The sequence below is a fragment of the Rhineura floridana genome, chromosome 3, assembly GCF_030035675.1.
Source record: "Rhineura floridana isolate rRhiFlo1 chromosome 3, rRhiFlo1.hap2, whole genome shotgun sequence".
In the NCBI taxonomy this organism is placed as follows: domain Eukaryota; kingdom Metazoa; phylum Chordata; class Lepidosauria; order Squamata; family Rhineuridae; genus Rhineura; species Rhineura floridana.
In genome coordinates this window covers 177,437,351-177,453,632 of record NC_084482.1, presented here as the reverse complement: position 1 = coordinate 177,453,632, position 16,282 = coordinate 177,437,351, and positions in this window count along the sequence as shown.

The window sequence follows — 16,282 nt, the reverse complement described above, 5'->3', positions numbered from 1 at the left end:
AATCTTAGCTAAAAGATAGATCCTCAGTAGGAAACATTAAATCTAGCGTACTAGTCCAGAGTTGTATGATGCACGCAATAGGAACATGGAATGTGAGAAGCATAAACCAGAGAAAGTTAGAAATTGTCAAGCAAGAAATGGACCATATCAACATTACAATACTTGCGTGAGTAAATTAAAATGGACAGGAATGGGACATTTTCAATCAGGCAACTACAAAATATTTTATGCAGGAAATTAGAATTCAAGAAGAAATGGGGTTGCTTTAATAGTGAGAAGCGATGTAGCAAAAGCAATTAGGAGCTACAATGCAAGGTCTGAGCGAGTGATATCAATGAGATTAAATGGGAAACCTATCAACATAACCATCATCCAAGTCTACGCTCCAACGTCAAACGCAGAAGAAGAAGAATTGGAGAGATTTTACATAGAAGTTACAGGAGGAAATTGATCACACACCAAAACAAGATATGATGATAGTCATGGAGGACTGGAATGCGAAAGTAGGGAACAGAGAAGAACTAGGAATTGTGGGGAAATGGGGCTTAGGAGACAGAAATGAAGCAGGAGAAAGACATTGAATTCTGTGAAGCCAATAATTTGTTTCTTGCAAACACATGTTTTGAGCAACCAAAAAGACGACTGTACACGTGGACATCATGAGATGGTCAATATAGGAATCAAACTGATTATATAATTGGCAACAGAAGATGGAGAAGTTCCATACTTTCTGCAAAAACAAGACCAGGAGCAGACTGCGGTACAGATCATGAACTGGTCGTATTGAAAATCAGAGTAAAGCTAAAGAAGAAGAACAAAGCAATCATAATGCCAAAATACAATTTAAATATCCCAGGAGAATATAAAGATCAAATAAGGAACAGATTTGAGGCTTTAAACTTAGTTGACAGAGAACCAGAAGAACTATGGAATGAAGTCAGAGACATGATCAGGGGAGAATGCAAAAAGACAATACCTCTAGTTAAAAAGAGAGAAAGACCTCAATGGATGACTGAAGAAACTCTTCAAATGGTTAAAGAGAGAAAGAAAGCAAAAGGAGATTGAAACACAGTGAGAACCCTAAATGCAACAATACAGCGACTAGTACGTAGAGACAAAGAAAACTATTACAATAGTTATTGTATAGAAATAGAAGAGGACAACAAAAAGGGTAGAACAAGAGCCCTATTCCATAAGATTAGAGAAATTAAAGGGAAATTTAAACCACGAGTAGGGATGTTGAATAAGCAACAGGGGAACACAATGACTGACCAAGATGAAATAAAAGGAAGATGGAAGCAATACACTGAAGAACTCTATAAAAAAGATGCAAGGATGACTGATTCATTCACGGTGGAACCATATGATGAAGAACCAGAAAATTTAGCATGTGAGGTAAAAGCCGCTCTTAAAACACTTGGAAGAAACAAATCACCAGGAACTGATGGCATACCCATAGAGTTGCTACAAGCTACTGAGAATGAATCTGTCCAAATTTTGACAAAAATTTGTCAAGAAATATGGAAAACTAAACAATGGCCCACAGACTGGAAGCGTTCAATATACATCCCAATTCCAAAGAAAGGGGATCCCAGGGGATTGATGGCAAACCTGCGTGTGCAGTGCGCGCAGCTGCAAAAAAAGCAGAAAGGTAGGTGAAGCGGGGGGAATGGGATGGGATGGGATGGGATGGTGGGCGGCTCAGAAGCTCCTGTCCTGCGATCCCTCCCGTGGCTGTTTCCGTGGATCGTGGAAGGGGCCCAGGGCATGCTGGTGCCCAAGGGCCCCGTCATGCCTGGAGCCGGCCCTGATTTCACCCCTCACTTCAGAAAGAAGTTTGAGAAATGAGTAAGAGTAAGAAGATTCTCTACCCTTTTCTGTCTACCCTATGGGCTGCTATAAACTCACTTTGACAGCCAACACAATTCCAGTGAGTAATAATTGACAGAGAGAAAATAAACATGGTTTGGTCTACCTTCACAGTTAGCCGCTTAGGAACAACAACAATTGCAGCCACTCTTCCCCAGAGCTTGGAAGGTTACTTTTAAAAAGTAATAAATTACAGTTAAATTACATGGCCCCAAAAAGTAGTAATTACCATTACAATTACAATTGCTCTGAAGGTAACTGATTACTTTTTCTCAAAAGTAATCACTACAATTACATTTGTTACTTTAAAAAAAACATTTACAAGGTGCTGGCCTTGGCTGCTGCATATCTATGTAGCTTAAAACAACATTAAAAATAAACACATACATAGTAGAATAATTCTTTTTATCCATAAGATAGCAATGGTGGTCTCTCTGCTGGTAAGGGAGGTGGGGAGTGAGACAGAGACCACTACTCAGATCTTTGCACATCAAATCAAGTGCAACCCCTGTTGACCATTGAACCGCACTGTCACTGAGTCTGTTTTCCATCAAGTCTGCAAAACTGTAACTAGGGGGAGTTATGTCTTAGCCCAATCTGGGAACGGGCTGCCAAGGCCGTTGCTATGGTAACCATCTGATAGACTGGGAAAGTTCTAACAGAGTCTGTAAGTTGTGTCTTCTGTGTATTGCCTCTGAACTGAGAGGTTCTCTTCTGTGTTTACCCCCAGGGGGGGGGTGACTGAAGAAACTCTACATGTATTTACTCTTAAGCCTTTGGCCGTAATGTCTTAATAAAGACTCTTAACATGCTCTATTGCTCTGAAGAAGTTTCTTGCTCAACTTAACTCCAATGTAATGTATGCTGTTTCACGCAACAATGCACACACGTCAACAGGGGTTATGGGCCCAGATCCACAGCGCATTACACGGGAGTAAGTTGCTGGTCTGAACGGCAGACGGAGTTCCAGAGGGCAGCTTGATTGATTGAACCAGACGGAGGTGAGCAACATGGCTGTAAACCTGTCTGGGGGAGGCTTGCCGATGGAACGGCTTAATGAAAAGAATTATGGCAGCTGGAAGCCGAGGATGCGGGCTTTGCTGATAACAGAGGATTTATGGGACATTATAGATGGACCACCCCCGGCGGTATTGACCGTGGCCTGGAAGCGCAAAGATCAGAGGGCGCAGGCGTTTATAATCTTGGCTCTATCGGATTCTCAACTGATGTGTGTGAGAGATGAGCCGTCGGCTAAACAGATGTGGGACGCGTTGCAGGATTTGTCCCAGGAATGGCAGCGGAGGCAGAAGGTGCAGAGAGCCGAGCTGATGGAAGCTGTCAGAAGCAAGGAGGAGAAAAGTGCCGAACCGGAGGAGGCAGCCGAAAGCAGACAGGAAAACAAGCGGGAGCAGCAGCGGCTGAAGTCTTGTTTTGCCTGTGGGGCTCGTGGGCATCTCCGAAAAGACTGTGCAGTCAAGCGAAACTCCAGGGACGGAGGCTTGAAGCAGGGAAGTGTGAACTTTGTTTGTAAACAGAAGTCTCAAGATTTACAACCTATTGACTGGCTGCTTGACAGCGGGGCAAGCCATATATTAATTAAAGACAGAAGTTTGTTTTACGCTTCAGAAAAAGTGCAGGATTTTGTGCAACTTGCTGATAGATCACATAAACGGGTGGAAGCCCGTGGACTGGTGAGATTTGATAAACTTGGGATAATGTCAGAATGTTTGTTTGTTCCGGAATTGGCTCATAACATATTGTCAGTCAGAAAACTGGTAAGTTGTGATTTTTCTATATTGTTCCACAAAGACCAATGTTATATAATGAGGGGAGATCAAGTGTGTTTGCAGGGAAGCCTTAATGATTCACAGTTTGTAATAAAGAGCAGTCAAGCAGGGTGTGCTGTGTTAAACGCTGAGGCACAGGTACATCAGGGCTGCATTCATGAATGGCATCAAAGGCTGGGGCATGCAAACCTTGACACGATTAAGAAAAACCCCATGCATAGTGAAAACATGAAATTGAAGGATTGTGGACAGATAATGGATTGTGATTCTTGTCATAAAGCTAAAATGACTATTGCACCAATTAACCGGGAGGCTGAAAGAACCACAACAGCTCCCTACCAGCTAGTTCATGTTGATTTATCAGGGCCAATAAATGCTTCACGAGGAGGTGCGAAATTCTTTATGGTACTGGTTGATGATTTTACGAAATACACTCATGTTTATTTGCTTAAGCAGAAAAGTGAAGCTGAGCAGAAGCTGAAACTGTTCATTAAGAGAATCAAAACTCAACATGACGTCACTGTGAAAGCGATTCACTCAGATCAAGGGGGGGAATTCACAAGCAAAGCGTTAAGTGACTTCCTTGAGAGTAAGGGAATACGCTAGACTTTCACAGCTCCTTTTAGCCCGTTTTCCAATGGATCTGCTGAGAGAAAAAATAGGGTGCTTCAGGAAGCAATGAGAGCCATGCTGATGGATTGCAGTTTAGGGAATTCTTTTTGGGCAGAAGCAATTCTTTATGTGAATTACATTCACAATAGGGTATTACACAGTGCTCTTGGAATGTCTCCTTATGAGAAAATCACTGGCAGAAAACCGAAAATACAACACATTCAAAAATTTGGGGCAAGGTGCTGGATCCACATTCCACAGGGAAAAAGGAGGGGCAAGCTTGCGCCCAGAGCACAGCAAGGTTTTGTTTTGGGATTTCAGAATGCATATTTCAGAGTTTGGTGTCCAGAAACACAGCAGTTAATTCTGAGCAGAAGCATTAAAGTCTCAGAAAAACCTTGGGATCAAAGGGAAACAGTTGTTCTTACAGGGTCAGATGACACAGAAAAACAATCATTTAAGCCAGATCTTGACATTAAAGTGGAAGGCACACAAATACCTCTCAGAGATGCTTTGAATGAGCTCATTTGTGCAAAACGCAGATCAAAGAAACGCAAGGCTGAGGAAATGGAATCTCCTGCGCAGGCTGTGCCAAGCACAAGCACAGATGGGGGGGCTGAGAGAGCAGAAGCTCTAGTACCTTTAAGACGTTCTACAAGATCAAATATAGGGAAACCACCTGAAAAATTCACAGTGGGGTTAGTATCCAGTCCTGGAATACATAAACTGGTGGAAATGGATGCTGACACTTTGTATTTGACATGTGTACAGCCAAAGTTTGATTGAATAAAGTTCTAGCTAAATGTACAGAGATGTCCTGAAATGTACTGTAATGTACTGAGATGTAATTCTGAACTGTACTGAAATGTATTGCAAAATGTATTGTTGTTATTGTTGTAATGAATTACAGACATGATGGGAAAATGGGGGGATTGTTGACCATTGAACCGCACTGTCACTGAGTCTGTTTTCCATCAAGTCTGCAAAACTGTAACTAGGGGGAGTTATGTCTTAGCCCAGTCTGGGAACGGGCTGCCAAGGCCGTTGCTATGGTAACCATCTGATAGACTGGGAAAGTTCTAACAGAGTCTGTAAGTTGTGTCTTCTGTGTATTGCCTCTGAACTGAGAGGTTCTCTTCTGTGTTTACCCCCAGAGGGGGGGGTGACTGAAGAAACTCTACATGTATTTACTCTTAAGCCTTTGGCCGTAATGTCTTAATAAAGACTCTTAACATGCTCTATTGCTCTGAAGAAGTTTCTTGCTCAACTTAACTCCAACGTAATGTATGCTGTTTCACGCAACAACGCACACACGCCAACAACCCCCCCATCAGCAAGCATAATCTCTCTCACTTAACCACCTCCCAGACCCTGCCCTGCCATCAACTAAGGGACACTCATCCAAGCAAACATTTTCCCAAGATGCAAAAAAGTTAAAATACTGCAAATGCAGCACAGTAGTCAGAGGGTGGTGGAGGCCACTTTGTGTGCCAAATGCAAACACTGTATTCAAACACACAGACACACATGTCATCTTTCACTTCCACAGTTCATTATCTCCATTCTGCTGCTGCCTCCTTCTCCTTTATCCATGTTCTTGCCCTCCAGCTCCTTTTTCCCTCCACTCCATTCTTCACCACCACCATCCATTTTTTTAAACAATAGTTTTCTCCACTCCACCCCGTCTCACTCTCCACCTCCTCCCTCGTTGCCTCCTACCCACCCAGAGAGCATGAGGGAAGAGTGGCACTGTGCAAAAGCCCAGTTGGAAGCACATGGTTTTCATCCATGAATCAGAGGAGCAGAAGATTTACCCTGCTTCCCCCCCCCCCCAAGTAATGCCCAAAAGTAATGCTGGAACATTACAATTTCTCCTCAAAAGTAATAAAATTACTCCTAGTTCTATTACAATCAAAATGTAAAGGAACGACCCACTCGTTCCTCAAAAAAGTAATGAATTACTTCCAAGCTCTGCACTTCCCAGTACGTGAATTCTCTTTTACCACTATTGGGCAAGAAACAAACCATCACGCAACCAACAAAGTGCATCATCAGTGGGTTTAAGGCGGTTGAGCTGAGAGCATGGAACCACTGTTGTTGCTTTTGTGGATGTAAGGGAGTGAGGTAAATGAAATGCAAATAGTAAAAGAAAAAGACAGTGATGATTTCCTAAATGCAATACCATACCACCACCAACAAAATTCCCATGAGTAAGTGAGAACACTCAGCATCCCACAACCAGTCAGGATTCCTAGCCGAAAACCAAAACTTAAAAAAATCCTGGCAACCAGTTAGCCAAGGTCACAGAAATTCCCGTGCAGCACAACCTGACCTGGGGGTTGCATTTAGTGCCAAATGCTGTGGCATGATTTCTGACATGAGTGATACCCTATCAGTGCATAATACCTCTGCTCTGAAATCAGCACTGGATTTGCTACCAGGCCAAGTTCAAGGTGTGCTTTCATGTTACGGATGCCACATAGTACTTGCTCTTATAAGAAATCAGTCCTTTAGTGTAGCAGCACCTACACTTTTGAACTCCCTGCCTATTGACATTAGGCAGAAACCTTCATTGTACTCTTTTCACCACCTGCTAAAATCATTTTTGTTTAGGCAAGTCTACCCAGTCATGTAGAAGCTATTGTGTTTTTTATCTGTTTTTAACTCATTGTTGGTTTTATTATTTTGAATGTTTTTAAATACCTGCCTTTAACTGTTTTTGCAATAATTTTACTGTTTTAATTCCTTCTGTAAACTGCTTTGAGATTTTTTACAATAACGTGGTATATAAATGTTGTAAATAAAATACTTAAATAAATGTTGGAGTCACTGTGGCCCTTGGATCTCTTTCCTCTTTTAGGAACAAAGGAATCTGCCTTATATTGACTCAGGCCATTTGGTACCATCTAGCTTTATTTGTTGTTGTGAACTGCCAACCGTATCTCACAGGGTTGTTGGGAAGACTCCATATACACACACACACTGGAGGTGTAAAAATACATACATCCCATATAACAGTTTATTGTCAAAACCAGTTGGTCATTGTACAACATTTTTTTTTAAAAAAAAACAGTTTTAGTTTCCTACAGAATAAAAGCAGTGAGACCTATGTAAGACCTGCCTGCTTTAAAAAATAGGATTGGAGGGGGACAGACAGATTTACAACACAAACACAATCCTTTGCTATGTTCACTCATAAGTTCCATTAATTTACAGCACGACCCTATGTCTACGAAAAGTAAATCCTATTGAATTCAATGGGGTTTACTCCAGGTATGTGGGATTAGCATTGCAGCTTTACTCCCAGAAAAGCGAGTGTTGGATTAATGCTTCATATTGGAATGTTTTGAAAACCCTGCTCTCTTCAACAGTCCAGGAAAATTTAAACTTGTTTGACTTCTGCACACAAGAGAGAAAAAGACTCAAAACTATATACTTTCTCAATTTATGAAACAACAGTTGCAATGTAGTCTTTGTACTGCCTGGAGGTCAACACTTACTGGCTACAAACCTGAAAGGGCGGGGTTAGAGCAGCCAGCTATGAGCTCATTTAACAGATGTTGTGGGGTGGCGGCGGCTGATGTTTTGGTGTATATCTCAAGAACCAGACACAAAGGTCTATAGCAGCTATAGCATTTCACTTCTTCCACGGCTGTTCTAAAAAGCAACTTCAGACAACTATCATTCAAGTGTTTGCCTTACATTTGCCAGTGTTCTTCCTTAGCTGAGTAATTATTTCAGTGCTAATTGTATTGGGATGCATTCAATGGAAGGTTCTCCCCCTCGCCCCCACTTGTGCCCTAAATCTATTCTGGGAGTTTCCCCAACCCTCTGAAGCAGATTTGGGGAGGAGACGCGAAGGGAAGTCCCGTTCACAAGTGGATGTCATTCTGCTTGCCCGGTTATTTAGTTGAATACTCCTCACTGAAATTTAACCCTGAAGAATGACACCAGTAGATTCAGATTTATGGTTTATACCTTTCCATCACACATGTAGATGAACAACAGGAAAAGAAAGGGGGGAGCATTTGCAAGTTTAGGGCTCTTTCAGTTAGAAACACCACAGATCTTGATCCATTAGTTAATTTACTTATAAATAAATTATACAGTTCATTATAGGAAAGCTTATAAGATAGTACAGGTTGATAGAGTGGTTAATAACAGTGATTTTATTTTTTTACCAATATTTCTTTATTGTGCTGTTTTTTCATCTTTTGGCTGTGATAGTTTGTCTATATTTACTCTTATTGCATTTTGCCAGGGGGGTCTCTTATTTTGTACTGTCAGATGTTTACAGTTTTTTTTTCTGGGAGGTTTCCTTTACTATCTGCAGAGTAGTCAGAAATTAAAGACATGCAGCAGCATTTCCTTGAATGAAGTTGGTTCAGTGAGACCACCTAAAAAGGTTGGCAGGATGCTGTCAAGTTCTTTGTCACTATTGTTGCCTTTGTCATCATCAGGTTTTTGTGAGTATCGGTCTTGATGGATTAGAAATCATCCATGCACTTTTGGGCACTTTATGTTTCTATTTATTTGTTTGTTTATTATTAAAAATTAAACCCTGCTTTTCAAGCACATTATCAACACAGTGATGGGCAATAAAAACCACCACCACCACCACCAGATCAACAGGTGTTAAAAAGGCTGTATATTTTTAAAAGGATGTCACCTGGCACTAGAAAGATATTGAAGTGGGCACCAGATCAGTCTTGCTGGAGAGAGCATTCTAAAGCCAGGGAGCCACCACTGAAAAGGTCCTTGCCCCAGCAATCACCCATGACTCATATGGCAGGGCAGCCCAGAGAAGGGCTTCTGTTGATGATTTCGAATCTGATGATGATTTCAGATGTAACTCTTCTCTTTATGAGGAAGACAAATTACAAGACATGAATGATACTGAAAAATAAGATGAGTAGTGAAATCATGGCAGTTTTGCAACTGACTTCAGTGAGGTTCAAATTTTGTTCTGGCAATGCAGCTATCAACCAATATTTTGAGCAAAATCTAACTCCACAAGCCTAATGGAAAGGAATGGAAGCTGTGCAAGTTTACAGTGGTGAATTTCTCCTCCTGCTCCTTTACATTTATTTATTTGGGGCCAAACTAGATGTGATAGTAAATGTGTCACTTTTAGTTGTGTGTGGGGGTGGGGGTTCTGTTATTAATAACCCCATTGATGGTACCACCTCCCACCTCTGGCTGCTGCCCAGGTGGCAATATCCCACAACAGGTGGCTGGGATCCCCTCCTGGTGAGGTGCACCTGTCTCCCCCATCACTGAGTTTCGAGATAAATTTTTAAACAATACTGTTTACCCAGGCATTTGATGGCCAAGAGATATTGGCTCTGGCACCCATGAGATAAATAACTGTGAGCATATGTGATTGCTTCTCATGTTTTTAGATATTCTCAATGTTTTAAAATGTTTTAAGATAATTGTTTTGAAATGTTTTAAATATGTTTTTATTTAATTTTAAATTGCACGATTTTAACATATTAGTGTTTGCTGCCTGGGCTCCTATTTCATTTAAACAACAACAACAATGCTATGAGGAAGGTTGTTCTTGTTGTTATGTGCCTTCAAGTCAATTACGACTTAGGCGACCCTATGAATCAGCGACCTCCAATAGCATCTTTCATAAACCACCCTCTTCAGATCTTGTAAGTTCAGGTCTGTGGCTTCCTTTATGGAATCAATCCATCTCTTGTTTGGCCTTCCTCTTTTTCTATTCCCTTCCGTTTTTCCCAGCATTATTGTCTTTTCTAGTGAATCAGGTTTTCTCATGATGTGTCCAACCTCAGTTTCATCATTTTAGCTTCTAGTGACAGTTCTCCTTTAATTTGTTCTAACACCCAATTATTTTTCTTTTTTGCAGTCCATGGTATGCTCAAAGCTCTCCTCCAACACCTCCAACAATTTCAAATGAGCTGATTTTTCTCTTATCCGCTTTTTTCACTGTCCAACTTTCACATCCATACAGAAATTGAGAATACCATAGTCTGAATAATCCTGACTTCAGTGTTCGGTGATACATCTTTGCATCTGAGGACCTTTTCTAGTTCTGTCATAGCTGCTCTCCCCAGTCCTAGCCTTCTTCTGATTTCTTGACTATTGTCTCAATTTTGGTTAATGACTGTGCCAAGGTATTCATAATCGTTGACAAGTTCAATGTCCTCATTGTCAACTTTAAAGTTACATAACTCTTCTGTTATTACTTTAGTCTTTTTGACATTCAGCTGTAGTCCTGCTTTTGTGCTTTCCTCTTTAACTTTCATCAGCATTCTTTTCAAATCATTACTGGTTTCTGCTAAGAGTATGGTATTATCTGCGTATCTTAAATTATTGATATTTCTCCCTCCAATTTTCACACCTCCTTCAGCTTGGTCCAATCTCGCTTTCTGTATGATATGTTCTGTGTATAGATTAAACAAGTAGGGTGATAAAATACACCCCTGTCTCACACCCTTTCCAATGGGGAACCCATTGGTTTCTCCATATTCTTTCTTTACAGTAGCCTCTTGTCCAGAGTATAGGTTGTGAATCAGGACAATCAGATGCTGTGGCACCCCCATTTCTCTTAAAGCATTCCATAGTTTTTCATGATCTACACAGTCAAAGGCTTTGCTGTAATCTATAAAGCAGAGGGTGATTTCCTTCTGAAATTCCTTGGTCTGTTCCATTATCCAATGTATGTTTGCGCTATGATCTCTGGTGCCTCTTCCCTTTCTAAATCCAGCTTGGACATCTGGCATTTCTTGCTCCATATATGGTAAGAGCCTTTGTTGTAGAATCTTGAGCATTACGTTACTTGCAGGGGATATTAAGGCAATAGTTTGATAATTACTGCATCCTCTGGGATCCCCTTTCTTTGGAATTGGGGAGTACATTGAACGCTTCCAATCTGTGGGCCATTGATTAGTTTTCCATATTTGTTAACAAATATCTGTCAAAATTTGAACAGATTCAGTCTCAGTAGCTTGTAGCAACTCTATGGGTATGCCATGTGTTTCTGGTGACTTGTTTCTTCCAAGTATTTTAAGAGCTGCTTTCACCTCACATTCTAAAATTTCTGGTTCTTCATCATACAGTTCCTCCATGAATGAATTTATCATCCTTGCATGTCTTTTAAAGAGTTCTTCAGTGTATTGCTTCCATCTTCCTTTTATTTCGTCTTGGTCAGTCAGTGTGTAGCCTTGTTGATTAATTTTCCTTTAATTTCTCTAATATTTTGGAATAGGGCATTTGTTCTGTTGCTGTTTTCGTTGTCCTGTCCTATTTCTATACAGTAACTATTGTAACAGTTCTCTTTGTCCCTAAGTACTAGTCACTGTATTGTTGCATTTAGGGTTCAAACCGTGTTTCTATCTCCTTTTGCTTTTGCTTTCCTTCTCTATTTAACAATTTTAAGAGTTTCTTCAGTCATCCATTGAGATCTTTCTCTCTTTTTAACTAAGTTTAAAGACTCAAATCTGTTCCTTATTTGATCTTTATATTATTCTGGGGTGTTATTTAAATTGTATTTTGGCATTATGACATCCACCATTTAAATACCACCTGCTGCATCAAACTCACCAGAACTGCAGTCTTGTATGCTTGTACTTATCTGGGAGTAAGCCCAGAATTTGGAATTTGATCCCATGAGAGGTAGTGATGGCCATCAACTTGGATGGCTGTAAAAGATTAGACAAATTCATGGAAGCTAAGGCTACCAGTGGCTATTAGACATGATGACTATGGTCTGCCTCCATGGTTGGAGGTGGTATGCTTCCAAATACCAGTTGCTGGAAACTGCAGGAGGGGAAAGTGCACTGTCACTCAGGTCCTGCTTGTGGGTTTCCTATGGGCAGCTGGTTGGCCAGTGTGAAAGCAGAATGGGCCGCAGGATGGCAAGATGCGCCATTGGCCTGATCTTATGACTTTGAGTAACATAAATGAAAGACCGTAAGAAATGGATTGAAACCACATGCTTATGAATACAACATTAACTTGCTTATTATTCTAACATCTGTTACTTTAATAAATATTGTTTTGTTTTCACACACACACACATACATAGTTATTGGCTACACTAGAAGGGAATTATATACATTTATCTATGGTGGAGGCAAGTATCTGAAGTAGGGAAAAAGTGATAGGTTACAGGGGATCAACCCAGGACTGTGGACTTTAAAATAGAGAAACAGTTGCACAAAGAGGTTGAGGCTTGCCTAGTTACCTGGACCTTTATGGCAATTGCTGGGGGGAAATAGGAGAAATTCCCAAATACAGCATTGCTATAGTTGGTGTGAATGTTAAAGCGTGTTTTCATCTGCTAAAAGCAATGTGTTAGCAGTGTGGGAGGGTGACATTGCCAAAAGTCAAAAGAAGCAGGGAGTTGTTGAGTGTGTGGTGTTGTTTTGCAGTGGAAAGCTATAGATTCTCTTCTTAAACATTTTATCTTAACTAGTACTTATTATATTGCTACAGTGACTTCATGACAAAATGATCTGCTTGACAAAATGGTCTCCCTTCTCCAAAAAGGATGCTAATTTCTTGTGACATCATGAATGCAAACCATTGCTGATGTGCTGGAGGGAGGAAGGAAGAAAGAGCACACAGTCTGTGTAACAGATCAACAGGGAAGGATTGTACCTTTAACTAACTCATAAAACCATGCCTTATTAAGCCTTCTAAAATATATACACGTACTGGGATTTATGCCTTTAAAGGTAGAGAGATAACAGTCCTCTTCAAATAGAATTTGAAAGATAATGAGGAAAACTTTTGTACAATATAATTTTTTTTGCAAGTAAATGAATATTTTTATCCCTTGCATTTTCCAGAATGCCTTTGGTGTTTTATGGGGACTGCAAAATCACCATCTGTTCAAGAAGAAACAGAATAAAGAAGCAACTTGGATACTTCGGTGAGCTGGAAGGCCAGTTATGCTCAGAAATCTAGTGTGACACAATCTATTCTGATACATTGAAATCTTCTCAATTTGCTGTTACTTTTATACCCAGAGTCCAGGACCCAGCAATAAAACTTGAAATTAAGATCTGTCTTAAGAGTCTGATTATGTTAGCAACTTCCCATTATGTTCAGACCATCCCAGTTCTGAATATTAAAAGATTACTCTAATTTAAGAACGTCATCCATGGATCAGTCTCAAATGATGAAAGCAGACATGACTGCTAAAAAAAAATTGGCCCATCAATCCTTTCAAGAGATACTGAAAGAGTAGCTTGTTATAGCAAAGAGGAAAATGACTTTTGTGTTGCTTTATTTATTAATACAAAATTATTATTGTTGTTGTTATTATTTTATTTTACTTGCCACACACAAGGTCTCCAAATGACTTGAAACATTTTGCACAGGTTAAAATCTATCCATCTATTTATTAATAAAAACATGCAAGTCATAAAGAATTCACAGAACAATCCCCAATAACAACTGCAAAAAGCTTGGGCAGCACAAGTTGCAGCAAACCTCATCATCATAGTCCATCAAAAGCCTGGTGCAAAAGATAAGTTTTTACATAGTGTAAACACACATGTCTGTTGGGAACCTGAGTGTGTGAAACTGCCACCCACATGTGCCATTAAAAACTCCTCCTTGAAAGGAGGGGGATCTTTTGCTAGCGATAAACCAAGCACTTTGCCCTGAATGTGCCTAAATAGTGTGTGTATAACCCAAAAAATGCAGGTCCAAACCAGACTAAAGCAAAGCTTTCTTTTACTGAGAAAAAGGAGAGGAATAGTGTTTCAAAATTACTGGCTGCATGGCAGCATTAATCATTAATACACTAACCATTCAAAACTCAAAACTAAAGAAATAAAAGGTCCCAGAGCCAGTGTGGTATAGTGGTTAGAGTCTTGGACTATGACCTGGGAGACCAGGGTTCGAATCCCCACACAGCCACGAAGCTCACTGGGTGACCTTGGGCCAGTCACTGCCTCTCGGCCTCAGAGGAAGGCAATGGTAAACCCCCTCTGAATACTGCTTACTATGAAAACCCTATTCATAGGGTCACCATAAGTCGGAATCAACTTGAAGGCAGTCCATTTCCATTTTTCACTGCTAATAGGAATGACAGGTAGCAGAGATTACCTATCCTAGGCCCAGGACTGGGCAGTGGAATACAGCTGAAGTGATGTGAATGAGCTGTGACCAAAAAGCAGGTCAGCTCTTTGCCTCAAGGTTTGCACAGAGATACAAACTCCTTTCCCAATCTGTGGCCTGCAGTCCTGTGCTGTGTTCCTTGAGACCGTAGTTACACATGTTGGAGCTCGGATCGCCCTGTTAGGTCTCCAGCCCTCCTCTTAAATACCCTTTCCCTCTTACAAATCAATGTAAAAAGGAGGGGTCTGGGTATGATCTCATGTATGTATTTCTTGCTGACACAGGAAAACTAGTTCTGCTTTCTAATGCTGTCTTTGAACAATAGGATTGTTTTGCTGGGCATGAGGGAAATCTGCCAAAAAATGAGATAACATTTAATTCAGGGTCTTCACATTCCTCCCCAAATGCCATAAGATGGTTCTTGTCCACATTTCACAGTACTTAGGAAGACACAACGAGTCAGAAAATGGGATGTGAGGTGGGAAATATAGTCCAGAATACTCCAGGGCCTTGCCACACCTTCGACTCCAAATGAACCAAAGTGGGGGTTAGCCCGAGCACTTGTCACAATAGCCTAGAAAAGATGTCAGCAAGGGCACCAGGTGGATCTCACTGGGAAGAGCATTCCACAAGTGGGCAACCACAACTGAGAAGGCCCTCTCCCTTGCCATCATCCTCTGAGCCTCCCTCAAAGGGTCAAGTAGACCCCTAAGCATGATCAAAGCACAACAATAAAGCAATTGAACCTCTCTTTCTGAATACCATAACTCAGAGACAGGTGGTCAGACATGGGATCTATTTTGTTTTTCCCTAGAACCCCAAGTTCACCAGATGAAGCCAAGTTTAAAATAGTGGCTCAGAAAAATTTAGGACCAGGGCACCTCTGAGTGCATCTCAGGCCAGGAATTTTTTCAGTACCAGAACTGAATTTACAGTTATTTCACACAAAAATCCATCGTTGGCTCGTTTCCACTGCCCACTCCTGCCTAAGCTTTCTTAATTTTTGGCAACTTTTTGAAATTGAAAAGTTACTGCTATTATTAAACATTAAATCAGAAATATTTGTAGATCTGCAAATCACCCACGAATCTACCAGTAGATTCAGATCTACCTTTATGCTAGGGATGGGGGAGAAAATCAATTCCATTCACATTTAAAGGCAAATCTACCCAATCCACACTTAAAGCAATAAAGAACAATTGTTTAATGCGACTATATATGTGTAGTCTTGGGTACTGGGTGCACAAATAGTTGGACTAAGCAGCCATAATATATATCCATTGGAACTTCAGACTTTTCAGATCTCCCAGATTTCTATTTGCTGATTACAACAATTTATAAGACAATGCAAATGTTACAAGTTAGCTTACCACATTTTTTAAAAATCCAGATCTCCCACATGAGTAGTCCATCTAACTCAGTGTTTTCAATAGGAGGGATGGGAAACCTTACATCCAGGAGCTACACTGTTCAATGGCCTTGCCTCACATCTCAAGTGTATTTACTTGGCTTGAATGTGTCTTCCTACTTTGATAATGCCTGTTACTTGAGGGGTAGAGTGTGTGTACAAAGTTACCTATTGTACAGAGATAAAATTCACTAATATGCAAAAAACCCCAAAACTCTTGTGGTTTATGAACGTACCTATAGCCAACAGATATTTCTATCAAACTTTTAAAAGCAGGGAAATAGGGCAGCTATAGTAAATGTACCAGGGGAACAGGGGACCTGACCTCCTCTCTGAGATATTGTACTGCCCTACAAATTTGTAAAAATGTAAACACATTTTGGGTCGGTCTTTCACAGTCCAATCAACTTCCTTTGTAACTTGGAAGAATTTGGTAACGTGCCTCATTGGTGAGAGCATGGGGCAAGGTCAGTAGTATGATATTACATGTAATCTGTGAACATGG